The sequence below is a fragment of the Euprymna scolopes genome, chromosome 11 (assembly GCF_053919585.1).
Source record: "Euprymna scolopes isolate OS-2025 chromosome 11, ASM5391958v1, whole genome shotgun sequence".
Lineage (NCBI taxonomy): Eukaryota > Metazoa > Mollusca > Cephalopoda > Sepiida > Sepiolidae > Euprymna > Euprymna scolopes.
The window spans coordinates 61,939,643-61,959,513 of NC_136492.1; the positions used below are offsets into that span (position 1 = coordinate 61,939,643).

Below are 19,871 nucleotides of genomic sequence, written 5' to 3' on the forward strand. Positions count from 1 at the left end.
CGCACATGTGTCTACCGAGATCAATAAATACGAGCTAGGCATAAATCTGAGAGGAACTTAAATATCTGCTCATTCTTTGCCGAAGAAGGTGATAGGATCGCCGAAATTTTTCAATCACCAATAAAATAGAAGTATATTCAGTTATACTTGCTGCTTAAAACCTCCAAGCATGTCCCGAACCGAAACCAATCAACAAAAGAGTGAGTCGCAAATTTCTGTATTTTATTGTTTTTTTTGTTTTTAAATTATTATTTTCATTGGTTCATTACCCGTTACACACGCACGCACGCACGCATGTGTAACATACATCTAAAACATAACATACAGTAAAATATATAAATGAAAAAAATGGTAGAAATAAGCAAAGTAAATAGAACAAGTAATGGAATGAAAGTGAACGCAGGTAGATATTTATTTTGTAGATAAGGAGTGATTCTTTTGATTATTTAGATCACTCGGTCTGTTGCTCTCGTCTTGGATGTGTTTCCTGCAACGTTACGGCTGATGTAAGCTGCAGCCTTCTTTACGTACGCCCTGTCTAACCCGGGAACTTGTATGACTTATTGTAAAAATTAGAAATGCACGATTCAAGAAAATAATCGATTGCCGTAAAAAAAAAAAAAAAAAAAAAAAAGGAAGCTGAACTGATTCCGTTTTCCTGTTTTTTTCTTATGGCATTTTAAACACCATTCTTTTGGTTTATTATCTTTTTAAAAAAGAGAAGTATATTCTCGAAATTTTCAAAGACATTTACTATCTAATATATTGATTTATATATGTGGAAAGTCGTGCGTTAACACTGTTCACAACTCGGCATATTTTTGTGGGAAACGTCTGAAACACGAGTACAGCTAGTGTATGCATATATATATTTATAGTCATCCACATACAGTACTGTTTCGCAGCTCATAAATGCGGCTAAACAGGCAACTATCTCAAGCCAGGATTGAAACCCGACCGCCTGTACGACAGGCAAATCTCATAACCACTACGCTATCGGCGGCTGCTGTGTGAGTCATGAGTTTAACGATGTTTTGACATCGTCCGAACCACCTAAGCTCGATTTGTTTGCACAAAGAGCGTCGCTTATATGCTAATGGTAATTCGTGTATCACTTCTTAATATGCCCAACTCAAGATGAGGAGCATTATAGTCATCCACATCCAGCTCATCAGTGCAGCTAGGCAGACAGCCATATTATAGAAAGCTGGAAAGCAGGAAAACGGAAGACAATTCCACAGGCGTGCAGTTCTAAGAAAGAAGCTTTGATCATGAAATCTATGTTTAGGTTTAGGTACAGATAAAGAGTGGGGAAAATTATTGATAATGTTTTCAGCTAGTCTAGTGTTTCTTGTGAAAGTTTGGCGAGGGGGGACCATAGATTGAAGCTTAGTTGAACACTTTCCATGAAAATAACGATAAAGCAGAGACAAACTCGCAACATCTCTTCTGTGAGACAGAGGTTGCAGCGAAGAGAAAAGAACATCTCCCACCAGGCCACGAAGTCTATTTTGAACCCTATCAAGGCAGGACAAGTCTTTTCTAGCAGCTCCTGCCCATATGTGGCAATAGTACTCCATCCTTGGACGTATCTGGTTCTTATATAGATAGAGAATTGCATCAGCAGTGAGATTGGTATTAATTTTTATAATATTCCATATTCTTTTCAATTCTCTGCCAAGTTCCGCATATTTGTTTTGTTTTTCCATCGTTTTGATCTCCCTATTCGCACTTATCCAGTGGAGGCCTGTTTATTGCTTCCTCTCTTGGATCTTTCCATCCTCCTCGACTCTTATTGACTATTTGGTGTGATGACAGTTGGTGCCGACACGATATTTTTTTTGGGTGGTAGTGGATCGGTATTATTGAAAATGCCCTGATATTTTCTAGTTCTAAATCAATCCGTATAATTTACCGTTAACATAATAGCCATCTTTTGTAAATAATATCCGTCTGGATCAATGCTATTAAACAGAAATTAGACATTCTTTTTCCGTAAAAAGTACCTGTGATTGACACGTAAATATTTTTTAAATCCATATAACAAATACGTTCATCTTTTATTTTTTGTTTTTTTCTTTATTTAAAATTGTAGCAATTTACTAATCTTCGAAAACAAATATTATCTTTTTTTTACCGTAAAAAGAGGTATTATCCAAATCAGTAAAATGACTGTTTGAAATGTATTTATTCAAATTTCACCGCTTTTGCCAGCCAGACAACATAATTTGATTTGTGAACAATTCATTTTTATAATGAGTAAATCCGAGTTGTTTCCCTTGTTGATATCAGATAACTTACCAATAAGCATCTTTGCTGAGCAGATGATCATTTTTTTTTAAGCTATGTGTGTTTAACGTTATAACGCATGCACAAACATAAGATACCTTAGTGTATTTAAGTATGTAGGTTAATAGTAGTAGTTATAGTAGAAGTTATAGGTAATGTTTAAAAGTGGTGGTTAGAGAAGAACCCGAGGAAAATTTTGTATAGGCATTGAAAATGGTTTTATGTTGTTGTTTTTGTTAAATATTACTTATTGGGAAATCATTTCCATTAAATATCCATTTAGTATTACGCATGGAAAATTGAGAAAGGCACGCTTGAAATTTATCAATATTATGTGATTAAGTTAAATCAAAACAAAATCGCCACCGAATTTGACAATATGTCGTGTTTATAAAAAACAGAACTCGAATTTTAACTGGAAATTTCATAATACATAATATATAATATTAAGATTAATAATAATACAAATTATATTACATAAACTGAATTTTTAGCGCGTTTTCTCTGACCGAGTATTATTAAAATTTTGGAAGGTAACGGTGGTCTAGCGGTTACTGACACGGACTGACAGCCTGTGTGTCCCAAGTTCGTTCCACCAAATCACTTTTACTTAGAATGTTGGCAACCTTCAAGTGGTCCCTTCCGTAATCCTCGGGTGAAATTAATGTCAAGAAAAAATCTGAGGATTTATATGATTTAATAATGATGATAAAAATTTTAACACTTCTTTGCCAAATCCGTCACCTAAAGAGTAATATCATAGTTGGAAAAATTGTGTCGAGTAATTTCGAAGCCTATATACAAGCAAATAAAAGATAAATATTATTTTTTTAAATACTTAATTATGCTCTACATAGAACTATAGAGATTTCGTCATCATTTTTTCGAAGAAAACAAACAAATCCTTATTTAAAATAAACAGATTTTAAACGCCGCCTGAAACAATAACATCATCTGTTTGAAGTCAGACAACGTAATCTTTTCCATATGCTTAAAAAAATAAAAAATGTTATTTTTTTATGGCAATCTGTTTTAAAATAGTTAAAAAAATAATCTGCTCGTTAAAAATAATTGAAACTAATATTATTATTAAAATAGAAACTATCAGTGCCGGCGCTAAAGGCTGACCATACCGTCTCTCTATGATACGGTCTAACTAAAACCTTATTCTTTGTAAACAAGCTGTTATTTTATTTTATTTTTTTTTATTAATTATTAAAAATAAGAACGATTAAGTTCAATTAAATGTTCAAAATTTATTCAATAATTATTTATAGATATTTTAGTTATTTATTCAATAATTATTTATAGACATTTTAGTTCGTTAAAAACTGACAAAAATTAGAGCCCATCGACTTAGAATGAATGCTTTATGCCAAAGTTATGGTTGAATATGGTTACATTTGTGTTCATTTTTGCATTAAATACTAATTCTGTCACTCCTTATCTATCCCTAACTGTACATTGAACGGCCGTCATAACACTTACTTCGCTGTGCCTTATCATAACAAAGGTCTACATTAAAGCACGGTCAAATCGACGCTGTAGTTTCTGAGAAAACGTCTAGAGTAAATGTAATATTTTGGCTACTAATTCCTATTAATCCCTAACTGTGCATCTAATGAATATCATAATACTTATTTCGCTGCACTTTATCATAACAAAGGTTTATACAAAATTTCAGATAATTCAGTGATTTCCGAAAAAAGTGGAACGGATAGACAGACATATACATACAAGCAGGCTAAGAGAAATATAATATAGATGATGTAGTATACTAGCTGTTAACTGCTGGTTCAGTATTAGTTATCACTATTATTAGAGATTTATAAAACGAATAATTTTTGGAATTTCCAAATGCTTATGGAGACATTTTGGAATTTCCAAATATTTATGGAGACATTTTGGAATTTTCAAATACTTATGGAGATATTTTGAAATTTCCAAATATTTATGGAGACATTTTGGAATTTTCACATATTTATGGAGACATTTTGGAATTTCCAAATACTTATGGAGACATTTTGGAATTTCCAAATACTTATGGAGACATTTTGGAATTTCCAAATACTTATGGAGACATTTTAGAATTTCCAAATACTTATGGAGACATTTTGAAATTTTCAAATACTTATGGAGAAATTTTGAAATTTTCAAATACTTATGGAGACATTTTGAAATTTTCAAATATTTATGGAGACATTTTGAAATTTTCTCATATTTATGGAGACATTTTAGAATTTCCAAATACTTATGGAGACATTTTTAAATTTCCAAATACTTATTCAGACATTTTGGAATTTTCAAATATTTATGAAAATCGTTCGGAAATTCAAAAATGTTTTCGTGCATATTTTCAAATTCCAAACTGAAAAATAAAATTAGATCGAATTACAACCGGAGGAAAGTTTGGTGCCTCTGACCATAATTAATTCTGCTCTTTTCTGGTCTGAAATCATGTGCCCCCCCCCGATAAACAAACGCTGAACCAAACGTTATGTGTCATTGTCTTCTTCTCTTTCGTCTTCTCTTCTGGTTCTCTTCTGGACGTGTTGTCTTCTTTTATATTGACGCCTGCAGAGGTCGCGCACAGTGACTCACGAGTATAAAAATAAAACAACTCAAAACACAAACTTCAACACACTCTGGAGATATACGTTGTATTCTCTGTGTGTGTGTGTGTGTGCATGCGTGTGTGTGTGTGTATGTGTGTGTGTGTATGTGTGTGTGATACCATATACACTCTAAACGCTAGACGTCAGCTCATCTCGATCTGCTCCGAGCCACAACCTGCCATAAACCGTCGTCAACCGTACATTGTCGTCAACCGCACATTGTTGTTAACTGTTGCAAAACTAACTCCCACTCACGAACTGTCCATAAACTAAATCTAAAAATATTGACCTCTATATCAAGTCCTCTGTTCCAACCAACGCTATACTTTTTTATATACAGGAGTCACCACATATCAAGGCCCGGAGGTCACTCGAGGATAAGGGTTAATGTATGTATTGCAGTCATTGGGAGAGTTGCGTAATAAACGTTTTAAAAAGTAATTTGGTATAGTTAGATCATTTACGAGGACGGCTGAACGAGAACTTGTTTACGTTGAACTTGAAGATAATTATATTGTAGTCAGTTGGAAAGCAGACAAGCGGAACAGAGTTCCACAGGCAGCAGTTCTAGGAAATAAGCTTTCCTTGATTAACTATTCTGTTTCAGATAACCTTTGTGTGCCTTCCCTTTCTCTATTGTCTTTCTACTAATCCAACTTCCCATACTTTTGTTCTATTAATCAACAATTTCCTCTTTTTTTAGTAATCCCTTTTTAACACTGTTGGGGATGTCCATAGTATAACCTTGATCTCTCCATTAAATGGCCAGGGACGCAAAGTTGTCGTTTTAATTTCTTAATTAGTGTGACTGTCGTTTAAGCTACAATATCGTCTCGCCACGCACATAAATTAAATAAACCTCACGTTACATCCTACCATACTGATGGGAATGTGAGAAGGTGTAAGTACTAAGCTAGCACAAACCTAAGATTTTAAATCTTTATGCAAATTAAGATGTCCCTGTAACAGTAACGAAAGAATATTTTGTCACTATTTCTTTGTATGGAGATTTATTATACTGAGTCTATGGACTGTACCAACGTGCAAAAGATGTAAATGTAACGTGAACAATCATCTTGCGGTACATAATACTCCTGTAGGTATTACTTCACATCGTAGCCGCTTATGCTTTGTTCAAGATGAATAATAAAAGATTAACACATTGTTTAAAACTCTTATTCACATCAAAATATGACATGGGGCCATGTCAACAGAAGTACTATATAAGGAGTTGGACAGCGAGATATCTATTCACATTACATTCAAATTTTTGCTCATTAATAGAATCAGGAAACAAGGGAGGAATTCCAAAATATATCAGTTTAAGGAAATAAATTATTAGAGTAGAAAGCTTTCCGGAATCTAGGGATCTTTACAGTGTAAGATAGGATTTTGATGTTTATTGCGTTAGCAGAGTTATTTACGTCGATGGAGTACAAGTGCTACGAGTTAGTAATGGTACGTTCCATTTAAATACTTGTAAAACATGCACAGAGATGCAACATTGCATCGATGAGACAGGCGTTTGAGCTTAGCTGGTAGTGCGGGATCTATTGATTTGAAACTTTTTTAGGATCCTTTTTAAGAAAGAAAGAGGACAGCGGTAAATGCACCAGATGTGACAACAATACTCACTGCATGGGCGAATGGTCGCTTTTTAGAGATACAGGATACTGTGAGTAGTTTTCTAGCACAGAAGAGAGAGAGAGAGAGAGAGAGAGAGAGAGAGAGAGAGAGAGAGAGAGAGAGAGAGAGAGCCCACCTTTACAGCAGCTCGTCAACGTGTCAATATCTTCGTTCCAGATTGTGGCTCCTGCGAATATGAAACCGAGGAGTTTGAACGATGGGCTCTTATAAAGAGTGTTATTAGTTATGGTAATCGGCGAATTAATCCTCTGGCGATTTTTTTGCAACTTTTGTCGACAGCTAGAAAAGCAAATGTTCAGCTGCCAACAGAAAGGCAAAAACTTTCTTCTTTTCCCTTCCTCTTGCCAGGCGAGACTTGTATGGCAGCAGACCAAAAAGGGCGGCATCATCGTAGTGTCGCCAAAAAGAAAAACAGAACATGGAGAAACTGCTTTCATACCATCTTATTTTCATTCAGCTTCTCTTTTTTCACAAAAGGGCATGCAACACTTTCAGGTATTTGTTATTAGATATAATGTAGAGCAATAGCTCTTGACATATCAAAGGCATTTGATAGGGTTTGGCATGACCGTATACATCACAAGATTTCCAGCTATGGAATAACAGGAAATATCATTTCCTCTATCAAACCGTTTCCCTCTGATAGATTTATATAAAATAATCTTCGATGTGGAGATGTCTGAATCATATAATATCAACGCTGGCGTGTTCCAGTGTTTCATTATGAGTCCAACTCTCTTCCTGATCTTCATCTACCAAATCACATTCTTCGACCATTTATCAATATTTATGCAGATGGCACTACCATTTATTACAACACTTCAAATACTGGCCATGATCAAGATTTTTTTTATCCTCTTTCTTCTGACCATGACAAATAGTGCAATGGAGAGAATGGTGACTGGTTAATTTTAATGCATCCAAAATCAAACTTCTACCTTTTCACCACAAACGCTCTGATCCCTATTTGACCTCGTTTTGAGGCAGCGCGTTGCGTTGACAAGCTTATTAGACTAACTTTCACTCCTAATCTGAAATAGAAGATTTATATCAACCCCATTGCCAAGATCGCCGGAAAAAATGATTGGATCGTTCTACCGCTCCAGAAGTTATCTCACTCTCGAGTCAATCCTCATAGAAAAGAGTCAAATACGTCCTAAAATGGAATAATGTTGCCACAGTATATTACCTGTAAATACCTGCTGTAACTATCTGGCGTTTTTTCGGGAATAGTTTTACTTTCATTTTTATTTAGCTTTTGAAGACTTGTAACAAAGCACAGATGCGCGCATGTAAATATATGAGAAATGAGGTCACTGATGGGGTGGGGAGGACTATATAAAAAGAAAGACAAAGAACTCAACAAAGACGAGATAACGTTCGAAATCTCATGGGTGCTGTAACGACGAAGAAATAGATGTCGTTGTATAAACCAAAAAGCGAGTTAGAGTTATTTCCTGTTCTTTTGACCACTTTTCGACCTATCCCACAGCGTGTCTACTACATTACAGACTCTGTTTTTGTTTAGTTTTTTTTTTCTAAATTTTTACCAAACGGATTAATTCAAATACGATTTTGAAAGTTAAATTTAATCGTTATGGTATCGTTTGGTTATTAAATTATTAACTGAATCTAATTATTATAAAAATGTAAATAATTTGGTTATTGTAAGGTTACTTACTATAACGTTATGGGATGTAAATGTCCCACCAAGCTGTAAATATTTTAATTCATGAGGATTTGCGAAGAATTAAAAAAAAAAATGAATTTTTATTCTGCAGTTTTCAAATTCCTTTCAAATACCGAAGGCTTACGAACGGTGGTGTGTAGAGGGAAAAGCGGGGAGGTGGCCCTTGCATTGAAATTGGGTGAAGCAGGAGATCCAATCATATTCAAACTCTCTTCATTTCTCATAATATATCCCAGTAAAATAACTTATACTTGACTCTTTGGGGCACACAATCAAAGAGTTGCTCTTTCTCTGGTAACATTTCTAGGGCATCACAAAATTTCTGCAAGCTACAGGTCATGAAGTAATTCATTTTCTTTTTCAACTATTATTAAAAGATTAAAATGGCCGATTTGTTCATAGAATAAACCAAACTGCATTATAGTGTATATAATTTCATATTTATAGTTTTAATGGAATTAAAAATCGTTTTAATTTATACTATTGAATTTTTTTTTTCAAAACACACAAGATTATTATTAATAATAATAATAATAACAACAACAACAACAACAACAACAACAACAACAATAATAACAACAACAACAACAACAACAATGATGATGATAATAATAATAATAATAATAATAATAATAATAATAATAATAATAATAATCTAAGTTACACTGACACGATAAACGCACCCATAAACAAACACACTTCCAAATCTAGTGGACGATGACTTCTTTCCATCCGACAACCTCTTTCTTACAGAAGAGGCGTTGCTAGTTTTTCTCTCCCTTATCGTTATTTTCATGACAAGTGCTTAACTGAACTTCAATCTAAGCTTCCACACACGCTACATAAGAACAAAATCTCATTTAGCTACAATTACTGCCAATAATTGCCCATTATCCCTGTACGTATGTAATTTAAGCAGAACTTCTACGAGCAAAGTTTCTTTCCTGCCCGTCTGTGGTACACAATACTACAGGCTGCTTCCCGACTGACTATGATAATTCTGTTTTCAAGGGAATGCCTTGCTAAGCCATACACTCCAAATAATTAATTTCTGGCCAATTAAAACTATCATTACTAATCTCGATGTTTCCCTGTCCAGCTGTAAAAATCACCCTTATCCGCGAGTGAACGTTGGGCCTTGATAAGCGATGACTCGTTTGTAGAAAAACAAAAGTGTTCACGCGATATAAATGTGATATGTGTATAGTTATTTCTCGTCACTTCTTGACGTATTCTGATAATGCCTGCTGGAAAGAACTTGACCCTGGCCTCAAGTGTTTAATGTCTCTTTGTACAAGGGTGTGTCAGGGTAACCCGACATGAGAATACTTTTCCTTAAAAGTAAACCATGGCTAAATATTCAAAATCGCATAATATTCGCGGTCAAAATACGATCTTCTCACTACTGCTAACCCACACTGGTTTTTACGAGGAATTGTTCATCTTCTCCAAGCGATGTTACCTCAAGTAATAGCACGAAACTGGCTACTTCAACCTACTAGATTAATGCTCGTCCTGGAATCCACAAGAAAGGTATATTATTATATTTAAATGGTCAACTGAGGAGAGGAAAACTATTTTCTCACTTTTGTTACTAACAGTGTTGAGAGGTAAAGGATAACTTTAATGGAAATGTTCGAATATCTACGTGTCTCATATAAAGATCAGGTGTTAGCCCCTAGAAAGCCGCTCCTTGATATTTTGATTATTTCGACTGAAATAAAATGAAATAGCATTTCCGAATAAGAATAGCGTTGAAATGAGAATATATACGTCGGTTTGAAACTCGCAGATCAAATAGTCGAAAACTTTGAGTCGTAAAGATGAGTTCAAAGATCCGTTTATCCGGGCGTCCCTCGGGTATCCATCGTTTACATTCTTTTATGGAAATCGCCTCTGAAAAATACTACTGAAGTTCCAAAACTTGCCAACGATAGATGGGATGGATTCTAACTCAGAAAATAGCAATTCTGCCCTCTTTGTCAGAAACATCGTTCCCAGAATGACAAAATAAGGGAAGCGAGATACACAAGGCTGTCGGAAGTAAATAAAAGATCCACTTTCTATTCTCCTTGAACATACATAGCATTTCTGTTCAAAGTGAACCTCTTTTCATCTTTCTTTCTCTCTCCTACTCTTCTTGAAAGGGTGCAGGCAATGTCTTATCTATCACAGCTTCCTTCGTATTTAGTGATTCCTTTTTTCTTCTCAATCGTCTTCTGCTCTCTCTCTCTCTCCCTCTCTCTCTCTCTTTCTCTCTCTGTTCTCACCAAAACCCTTGAGCACCGTTCTTTAACCCATCATACGGCATAATCACGTTGACACACCGGTTCTCGTCAGATCACCGAAGTTAAGCAACGTTGAGCCTGGTCATTACTAAAATGGGTGACCAATTTGAGAAGACTAGGTGCTGTATGTAGGAGGACGTCGACATCTCCCTGCAAAATGTTGCAAAAACCTTACGTCATCATCTCCCCTAACGGGGATATACATGCGACTGGGGACTGCTTGTGAATTTCATACTTCCATGAAACTTCCCCCGAAGGAGGAAGCCGGTTAGACCCTGAATTGGGTTGGAACTGACTGCACATTAACCCATTCATTTCCTTGCGTGATTCTGTGTAGTATGTAGGAATGAATTGAAAAATAGCATAAAGAGAAAAGCGAAATCTTACTATTTCCTATCAGATATTTTGAATTGAATATTCATACGCACAGCAAACACACAACACACACCACTTGAATGTTTACTAGATACTGTCACGGAGGGTTTAAGGTCCCTCCGTACAGCCGTTTGTCAGGATAATCTTGTGCGAGGATTCGTTCCCTACTAGTATTCGAAAACCAAATAAAATTCGCTAGGTATGTCTACTCTAACATTGGCATATTTGAAGACTGGTGCACTTTCTTCAAATGATGTTGTCTATAGTAATAGCACTTCACCAAACTAGATAATTGTTTTGTCCTGGAACCCGGTAAGACTAATAGACTACAAGAAAGGTATGCTATAACGTAGTTAACTCGTCAATTGGTTGAGAAGAAATGATGTGCTTAATTTCATTACTAAGTCAGCGTTTGAGAGGTGAGGGAAAACTTTAACAGAATATCCGACTATTTATGTATTCCATATAGAGATCAAGTGTTAATCTCAATAACTGAATTCGATTGGGTACTGGATATGACCTTAAACTATATCCGATGGTGAGGCTCCAGCTTGCGGGCTTTGGGGAGTGTGGAGCCACCCTTTAATTGCCATTGCTCTCAGGTCCACTCTGACCCGGAGTAGTAGTACCTGTTAGGGTCCCAACTATGGGTTAAATAGAAACTGACTTGACCCCCCCCCAAAAAAAAACAAATATATTCTATTAACAATTTTCTCTTCAAAATCACAGGATTCGGCATTAAATAACCTGAAAACGGTTGATATGCCGTAAAACAACCAACCAACCAACAACTGAATTCGATTGAAGTAAAATAAAGCAAAAACGTAAAACTTAACACAATTATACACGTTTAGTACTATGACAAAATACTTACATTTAACGCTAATACGCACATGATAGAGACAAGTATTTGGAATAAAATTTATCATTAAAATACAATAAAATCAGTTTTTCCTCTATTTTGAAACCAAACCTACATATAGTAATTTGTTTCGCCTAACACTAAGGCCAATTTTTTATCCGTGTTTTCAGAAACTATGCGTTCGTTTCGTTTTCTTTCAATATTCTTAAAACCTTCATGTGGTTTTAAAGCTTCTTCTAACATATTCATTAATACAAAAGGTCACAAGTAATATTTTCGTTAATAGAAAAAAAAAACAAAAAAACAAACAAACAAACAAACAAAACAAAACAACACTTTTCTGGTTATTTTCTTGAAAAAATAATTGTTGCGAGGATATAAGCGTTCTCATTCAATCCAGGCCAACGCCAGACCCTCCTATTCGTAAATAAATAAAATAGAAGAATCACCTTATATTCGGATCAAGTACACGAATATAGTAACAGTGCCCTTTTTACTTTAGATGAAAACAGACTTAAAAAGGAAAATTCTGGAAACGTTCCCACGTGGTAACATATGAAATACTTTAAGACCCTTTTGAATTTATATAAGCTGGTGGCATAATCTTTCCGCTTTTAACACGTAAGCATAACTTTTAAACGATGTTAGAATAAACCGAACATTTCTTTTTCTTGAAATATAGATTTAGTATGCCCCGCCCAAATCTATGGAATTGGGTCAATTTTTATGCCATGTGATACGTCGTGCTCTTATTAGTTTTTACATTTTATTTTGCAAATATTAAGAAATAATTTTCTCAGCATTTAATCCATACTTATTTGAAACTAGCTGGCAGCTCGGCGTTGCCCGGTCGTACAATACGCTTAAACATGATATTTTAGTTTATGCAGATTCCATATATATTATAGAATCAGTCCTCTATTAATTATTATATATTACGAGGAATAAATTGCCCGGTGGACAAATTCTTTACCACTAAGCTATATCTTCAGATTATAATAAATATGATATTTTTTAAGAAGAAATGATTTGCCTTAATTTTTAATTTCTCTCTTGCCGATGTAACGTAAAATATTCCCCTGTAAAAATTAATCTTTTTTTATTAATAAGAGAAAAAAGCTATTTTTAAAGATCTTAATTTGTCGATTTTCGATACTTATCGGACGAATTTCTGTACAAAACATATCTAAGAACACTTCCAGACATATAACTTAACTTTGTGTGAAATCTGCAAAAGATAGACTCAGCCATTTTGGAACATTACGAAGAATGAACCCCCCCCCACACTAAATGACTTTTATATAATAGTAAAAGATCAGCCTTTTCTCTTCGAAATGTAACTTCATTATGTTTTTGTGTATTTGAGTATTTTTGGAAGAAAATGTCCCATTTTATATTGTTACGTACTAATATTTTCTTTCTCTCTACTTTTTTTCTTATATTTCAAATCCAAACAAAAAGGAGACCAATATCTGGTCACATATGTCGGATTCTCTGTATAATCTGTTTACATCTGTCTACCCGTACCTTAACTAAAATTGTTAAATAGAAAAAAAAAAAAAACTTAGCACTTGCATAAGCCGATTTATCAAAAATCTACAACTATAAAAGAGAATTCAACAATATAAGGATGAAAAAAAAAAATAACAAAAACAAAAAATTAAAAATCGGTTTCATAAGGAAGACCAAACAAAATCAATAAATTGTACGATCGTTTCGGAAACGATGTTTTTATTGAGACAGACAATAAGTCTTGGACAATAATTTTATCATTTGATTGGGTGGGGGTTTAAAGACACCTAAAGATAAAACTAGCATTCTTTAAGTAAGGCAGATATATCTGGAAAATGTTTAAAATATAAAGGAAAATAGTTACTTATTTTCATGTTGATAATCAAAGTAAGAAAAAATACCTAGATGTGGACCCGAAGTAAATTGCATTTTGTTTAATATATTTGTTGTCAGCTGGATTAAGACTGGTATTGGTATGCAATAGGTTTGGTTGTATTTGATAGGTAGATTAGTTAATGGGGGGTGCTGCCTTTGATTAACTGTGTGGTAGAGTTAATCTGTGAGAAGGGATTTGTATGATTGCTATTAACATAATTTATATTTGGGGTTTGTGACACTGTGCAGCTATAAATCACATTTTTTATCGTACAGGTATCTTGTAAAGGACATCTATTTTTTTCTTCTGCAGTTACAGCCTGCTATAGTTTCTATATTTGCATTTTGTATCTTACTAATTTTTTATTGTTAGAATTAATTATTTTTTATGTAGGTTTGGCATAGTTGAGTAAGACACTTTGATAGTGTTCTTATTAAATATTTCATTGTATCTATGACGGGCTTTAAAGTTTTTTTCTAATATTTTTAAGAATTCCCTGGCTAAGTTTGTCTCAAGATTTTTAGAATATGGAGGGTTGAACCATGGGATTTTCCTATGTTTGTTTTTACGCTTGCAGATTTTGCTTTGTGTTTTTTTTTGTGTTAGTGGCTAATGCTCGTGGTTTGATTTGGTTTTGTACTGTAGTTAGATTATTTTTTGCCATTCGTATGTGGGATGACATGGCCATATTATAGGTTATTATGTTTTTAGTAGGTTTATTGCAATTATTATAGTTTTCTATACAGTTTGTGTTTTTATCATTTATATTTAGGTATTTAATTTGTGATTCGTATCCTGAGTTTTTAAGGGCCTCTTTATAATATTTTGTGTTTTTTGTTAAATAGAGATTTGTTAGAAGATAGTTTAGAAATTCTTAAAGAGCCATTGGGAACTATTGATTTCAATATTGACTTAGGGTGGTTTGAGTCATTGGTTGAGTACAGATTGGTTTGGTTTATGATACGGTTTAAAAGTAAAGTTTTCAAGATTTAAGGTTACGTCTAAGAAATTAACTATTTTTTTTATTAGGGTCGATTTTTATAGTAAGTTCATAATTTTTAAAGAATTTATGTAAGGATTTAATTGCTTTTCCGTAATTCTTATTTGTTGGAGTTTGTTACGAAAAGTGCATCATCTCTGTATAGCCCCCCTCCAATTTGTATATTATTAATTTCACCTAAGAGGAAAAGACCAACCAGATCAGCGACCTGAGCTGAGTCTGTCGAACCCATTAACACGTTAAAATGATCAGGGGTATTGTTTCTGGTCCAATATTTGTTGTCAAAGGTTATTAAAGATTTTCTTGCTAACACACACACACACATACACACACACACACACACACACACACATATATATATATCTGTAAAAGTGTACCTGGAGGAGTTGCTTTGCATGGAAAATAAATATTTGAATCTTGGAATGTAACTATACTCTAATATATATATATATATATATATATATATATATATATATATATATATATATATTAGTGTATAGTAATATTCCAAGATTCAAATATTTATTTTCCATGCAAAGCAACTCCTCCAGGAACAATTTTACAGATTATACCGTCTCTTTTCGTACATATACTTGTCAGGAAAATTAGAAAAATTGAAATAATAATAACCGTTTGTTTCTATAAAGGAAACGAACCTGTAAAAATGTACCGCAATGTTAACATGTTGGAGGAGGTGTTTTGCATGAAAATTAATAATTGTATCTTGGAATTTAATAAAACTGTTATTATTTCATATGTGCTCTGTTGTCATATCTAACATAGATTCAGCTTCTAAACAAAAAGGATTTGGATGCACAAAGAGTGAAAGATAATTGAAAAAACGTATTTTACGAAAGCAACGTATATATATATATATATATATATATATATATATATATATATATGTATGTATGTGTGTGTGCGTGCGTGTGTGTGTGTGTATTCGACAGACAGATTCGCTGTATCATAGCTCTTCAATGCAGTTAAAGCAGAAACTGCCTCAATCTGGCATCGAAACTTGGCCACCTAGACAGTAGTCGACGCTTATAACCCATGCACAATGTTGACTGCAGCATAGTAACAAATAACAATGATCAACATTGTAAAACGCCGTAAAAATCCAAATGTAGTTTTTGCATATAAAAACAAGGTCTTGAGTAGAAGCACGTTGAGTATGCCCACCATCATCAATGGACCCGATGTAACCCTTATCCTCGTGTTAACCCTTATCCTCGAGTGGCCCGCGTACCTTGATCAGTGCTGAATCCTTTGTGAAAAAAGCACCATTTTTGTATACTTGAAGTTCGTCAGTGCATTTTACGCTTGCGGCCGTTTGTTATTTCACTCACCAATATGCTCAACCCAAAGAATATAAATATGAATATATATATATATATATATATATATATATATGTATATATATGTATATATATATATGTATATCTGTATATATATATGTATATCTGTATATATATATATATATATATATATATATATATATATATATATATATATATAAGGTAATTGGTAAATAAATATACAAAGAAGGCAAATATTGGCAAACTAACCAATATTTTGTTCGCAAGATTCCCATTTGGGAACATGATCTTATCTTAATAACCGCTTATGGTTTAAGCATGACATTTTAGGATTTCTATTCTCGCACGCGAAGACTGCAATTTTAAAATATCAACTCTAAACTCAAATGGGAATTCAATAGTATCAGGTTGCAGTTTAACTCGGGAACGTTCGCTTATTAAAAGATGTCCTTATCTCAAGATCGGCACATCAGATAAGCACGGGATTTTCTATTCTAGCATACAACAAATGTTACAGTTTGTTTTAAGTATCAACTTCAGATTCAAATGTGATTTAACTGTATGACCGCTGCAATCAGATTATACTGTGCTGTAAGTCACACGAGAACCTTTAAAAATATTTCTACAAGATTGTCAAAGCAATATAAATTTTAGTCCGTTAAAAACGAACTAAAGTTTTAGGCCATTTACTATGTTGTTGAATGAGTGTTTTCTTTAAGTCAAACTTTTTGAGTATATGCGGTATTGTGGTAACTATTCATCCCCAACTGTGTATCGAATGGATACGATAACACCTAGTTCGCCGCACCTTATCAATACAAAGGTCCATAAATTTTTTTTTTGCTAGATCGGCCTATTTGTTTCCAAGAAAAATGGAACAAACATATAAACAAACAGAGAGGCAAACTAAGGGAAATATAATATAGATAAAGTTTTTAGAATCTTAAAAACTGGTAAAAGTTATAGACCATTTACTAAAAATAGGTGCTTTTTGCCAAACGTCTAGAGTAAACGTGGTACTGTGGGGATTATGTGTTATTAAGCGCTAACTGTGTACAGAACGGATACCATAACACTTAGTTCGCTGCACCTAATCATAACAAAAGTCCATCAAATTTTCAGTCAGGTCGACTCAGTAGATTTCGAGAAAAACTGAAACGAACAGACAAAGATAACTATAATAAGGATAAACGTTTTAGACTGTTAAGAAGGGGTAAAGGCTTTTACCCCTTGGCTGAAGGTTAGTACTTTATGCCAAGTTTCTAGAGTAAATATCGTATTGTAGTGACTAATCCCCATTAATCACTAAGTTTATTTTTATTCTATTTTCACACCAAACAGGGCACAGTGCCACTTTGAAGTAGGACGCTACTATTGGGGATAAGTTGCAGAGATATTATGACGGAAGATGAGCAGCAAGGTCTCTGTTCACATTACACTTGAACTTCTGCATATCAGTACAGTTGGGGAAGCAGAATCCCTTAAAGAAGGTTCAAAGTCTAGCAGTTCTGTGGAAGAAACTATTGGAGTAGAATGCTTTCTTACACATAGGGATCTCTACTGTGTAGGGGTGGGATTTAGCTGCTTGTCGAGTTTGTCGGAGGTATTTACGTCGAGGGAGTACAAGTGCTTGAAGTTCGTCAGAGCATTCACCATTAAAATACTTGTAGAACAGACAGAGGGATAAAACATTTCGTCGATGGGTCAGAGGCTGAAGCTTAGATGACAGTTCAAGACCTACCAGGTTGGCGACTCTCTTTTGAACCCTATCAAGGAGGGAGAGACTAGTAGCAGATGCACCAGTCCAAATGTGACAACAGTACTCCATACATGGCGAATGGTTGCCTTATAGAGGTACAGGATACTTTCAGGTGTAAGTAGTTTTCTAGCACGGTAGAGAGAGCCCACCTTATTCGCAGCGGCATGTGAATCGAATGGATGCCATAATATTTAGTTCGCTGCACCTTACAACAAATGCTCATAGAAAATTTCAGTCAGACTGGCTCACTAGTTTCTGAGAACAAGTGAAAAAAAAAACCGACAGGCAGACTAAGAGAAATATATATATATATATATATATATATATATATATATATATATATATATATATATATATATATATATAATGTTTTGTTTAAGTCTCAAATGCTATTATTTCTAAACCGAAATACGATGCTGCACTCACTATTAACAAAACTGGATGTCATTTCGTTACATAACAAAAGTTCTGCCAAAGTGAAAATGAAAAGAAATTGCTGGAAACGATAAATGCATCCGTGTTTTCTGTAGTAATTATTTTATGATAGCGACGTTGGTTAAACAAGATGATTAAGTTTTAAAGGAAAAAAAATGGACAAACATATGACATCGAAATAACTGACGTTGCGAAGGAAATTTATCATTAACAATCGTGCATTAGTCTACCAGCTGTCCAACAGTCTCTCTGTCTCTCTCTGTCTCTCTCTGTCTGTCTGTCTGTCTCTCTCTCTCTCTCTCTCTCTCTCTCTCTCTATATATATATATATATATATATACGGCATACTTTCGTTAACACACCGGTACTCGTTAGATCATTTAGCCAGTACCAGGTGATTGGCCAATTAGGAGTACAAGACGCTGTATGTATGAGAACATCGACACTTTCGGCAGCTCCCGCATCTCATCTTGCCTCAATCTCTCTCGACTCTGTCCTGCCGTTGGATCAAGCTGGTTTGGATAGGAGAGTGAGAGCGTCTTATCAGTTATCCATGAGATGATCAGACGGTTTTCGTCGTTCCAATGGACGAACTTTCTCATATATAAGAAACACAAGCATATGCATTGAGGTTTGACAGTTCTCTTGAAGGTTTTCTTTTGAAAAACGTATGTTCTGTTCAATGTATATACGTCTTCGCTTATTCCTTTATAATTAACTTATAGATTCTGTCGGATTTTCATCCACATATTCTATCTGATGCGTTTCTCTATTCATCTAATGTTAGGTATGTGTATGTGTTTATATATGTGTATGTATACGTATACCCATATCTACCGGTACAAATTTTAAACACGGCTGCCAAGTGTAAGGACGGGTAATGTTTTCTGTATTTAGTTTAATTTAGTTTCAGGAAAAGTGGGCAAAAATGGTGGTGCTTCGTGAAAATTCAGATACCTGTGCGATAAATGATGAATTCTATAAAGGAATAATGGTCATCTAGCTCAGAGCCCCGAAGCTTGCGTGTTTTCATACATGTCACTAACCGACTTCATTAGCGATCAAACTAATATTTAACTGTATGCTTAGTATTCTCATGGATTGTGGCAGAGAGGTAAAGCGCACGCGCGCGCGAAAGAGAGAGAGAGAGAGAGAGAGAGAGAGAGAGAGAGAGAGTAATAGATAAGTTCGAAGCAGAGACACTAAAAAGATGAGTAAACAGACTATCATTGCAAACCATTCAAGAAAGATAAATCATGGCAGTTCTCACTAACATCGCATCAAAGATCGTACAGACCTCTTTATCTCGCTCTCTCTCTCTCTCTCTCTTTTTACCTAGAATGACACCATTGTACTACCTTCATGTACAGCTAAACTGTATATAACTTGCATGAAATTCGAAAAAAGCTAATTAACGTTATTATGAAAGCACAAATTAGTATCGGACACAAACCTATTAATGCCATCACAATGCAAACGAAAAGACTAATAGCATAATAGTGGGTTTTTAGGTACTCTTCTCAACACGCGCACATGCATATACATATACGTACGTGTATTAATGTTTGAATGATGACTGGGATAGGTTCTCCGAAAAATTTCACTCACCAATGAAATATTAGGTTGGTGCAAAAATAATGTCGTTTTTTTTTACGTTTAACTTCATATAAAAAAACTACATTTTTTTTGCGCCAAACTAATAAA

General features: G+C 34.3%; 1 protein-coding gene and 1 pseudogene across 4 annotated transcripts in view; both read left to right on the top strand.

The window, feature by feature from the left end:
* LOC145287879 (uncharacterized) overlaps positions 1-19,871 on the top strand; it is a 426,488-nt gene that overhangs the window by 223,550 nt on the left and 183,067 nt on the right. The gene's annotated exons all lie outside the window — the stretch shown is intronic.
* On the top strand, positions 10,542-10,660 carry LOC145288335 (5S ribosomal RNA; annotated as a pseudogene).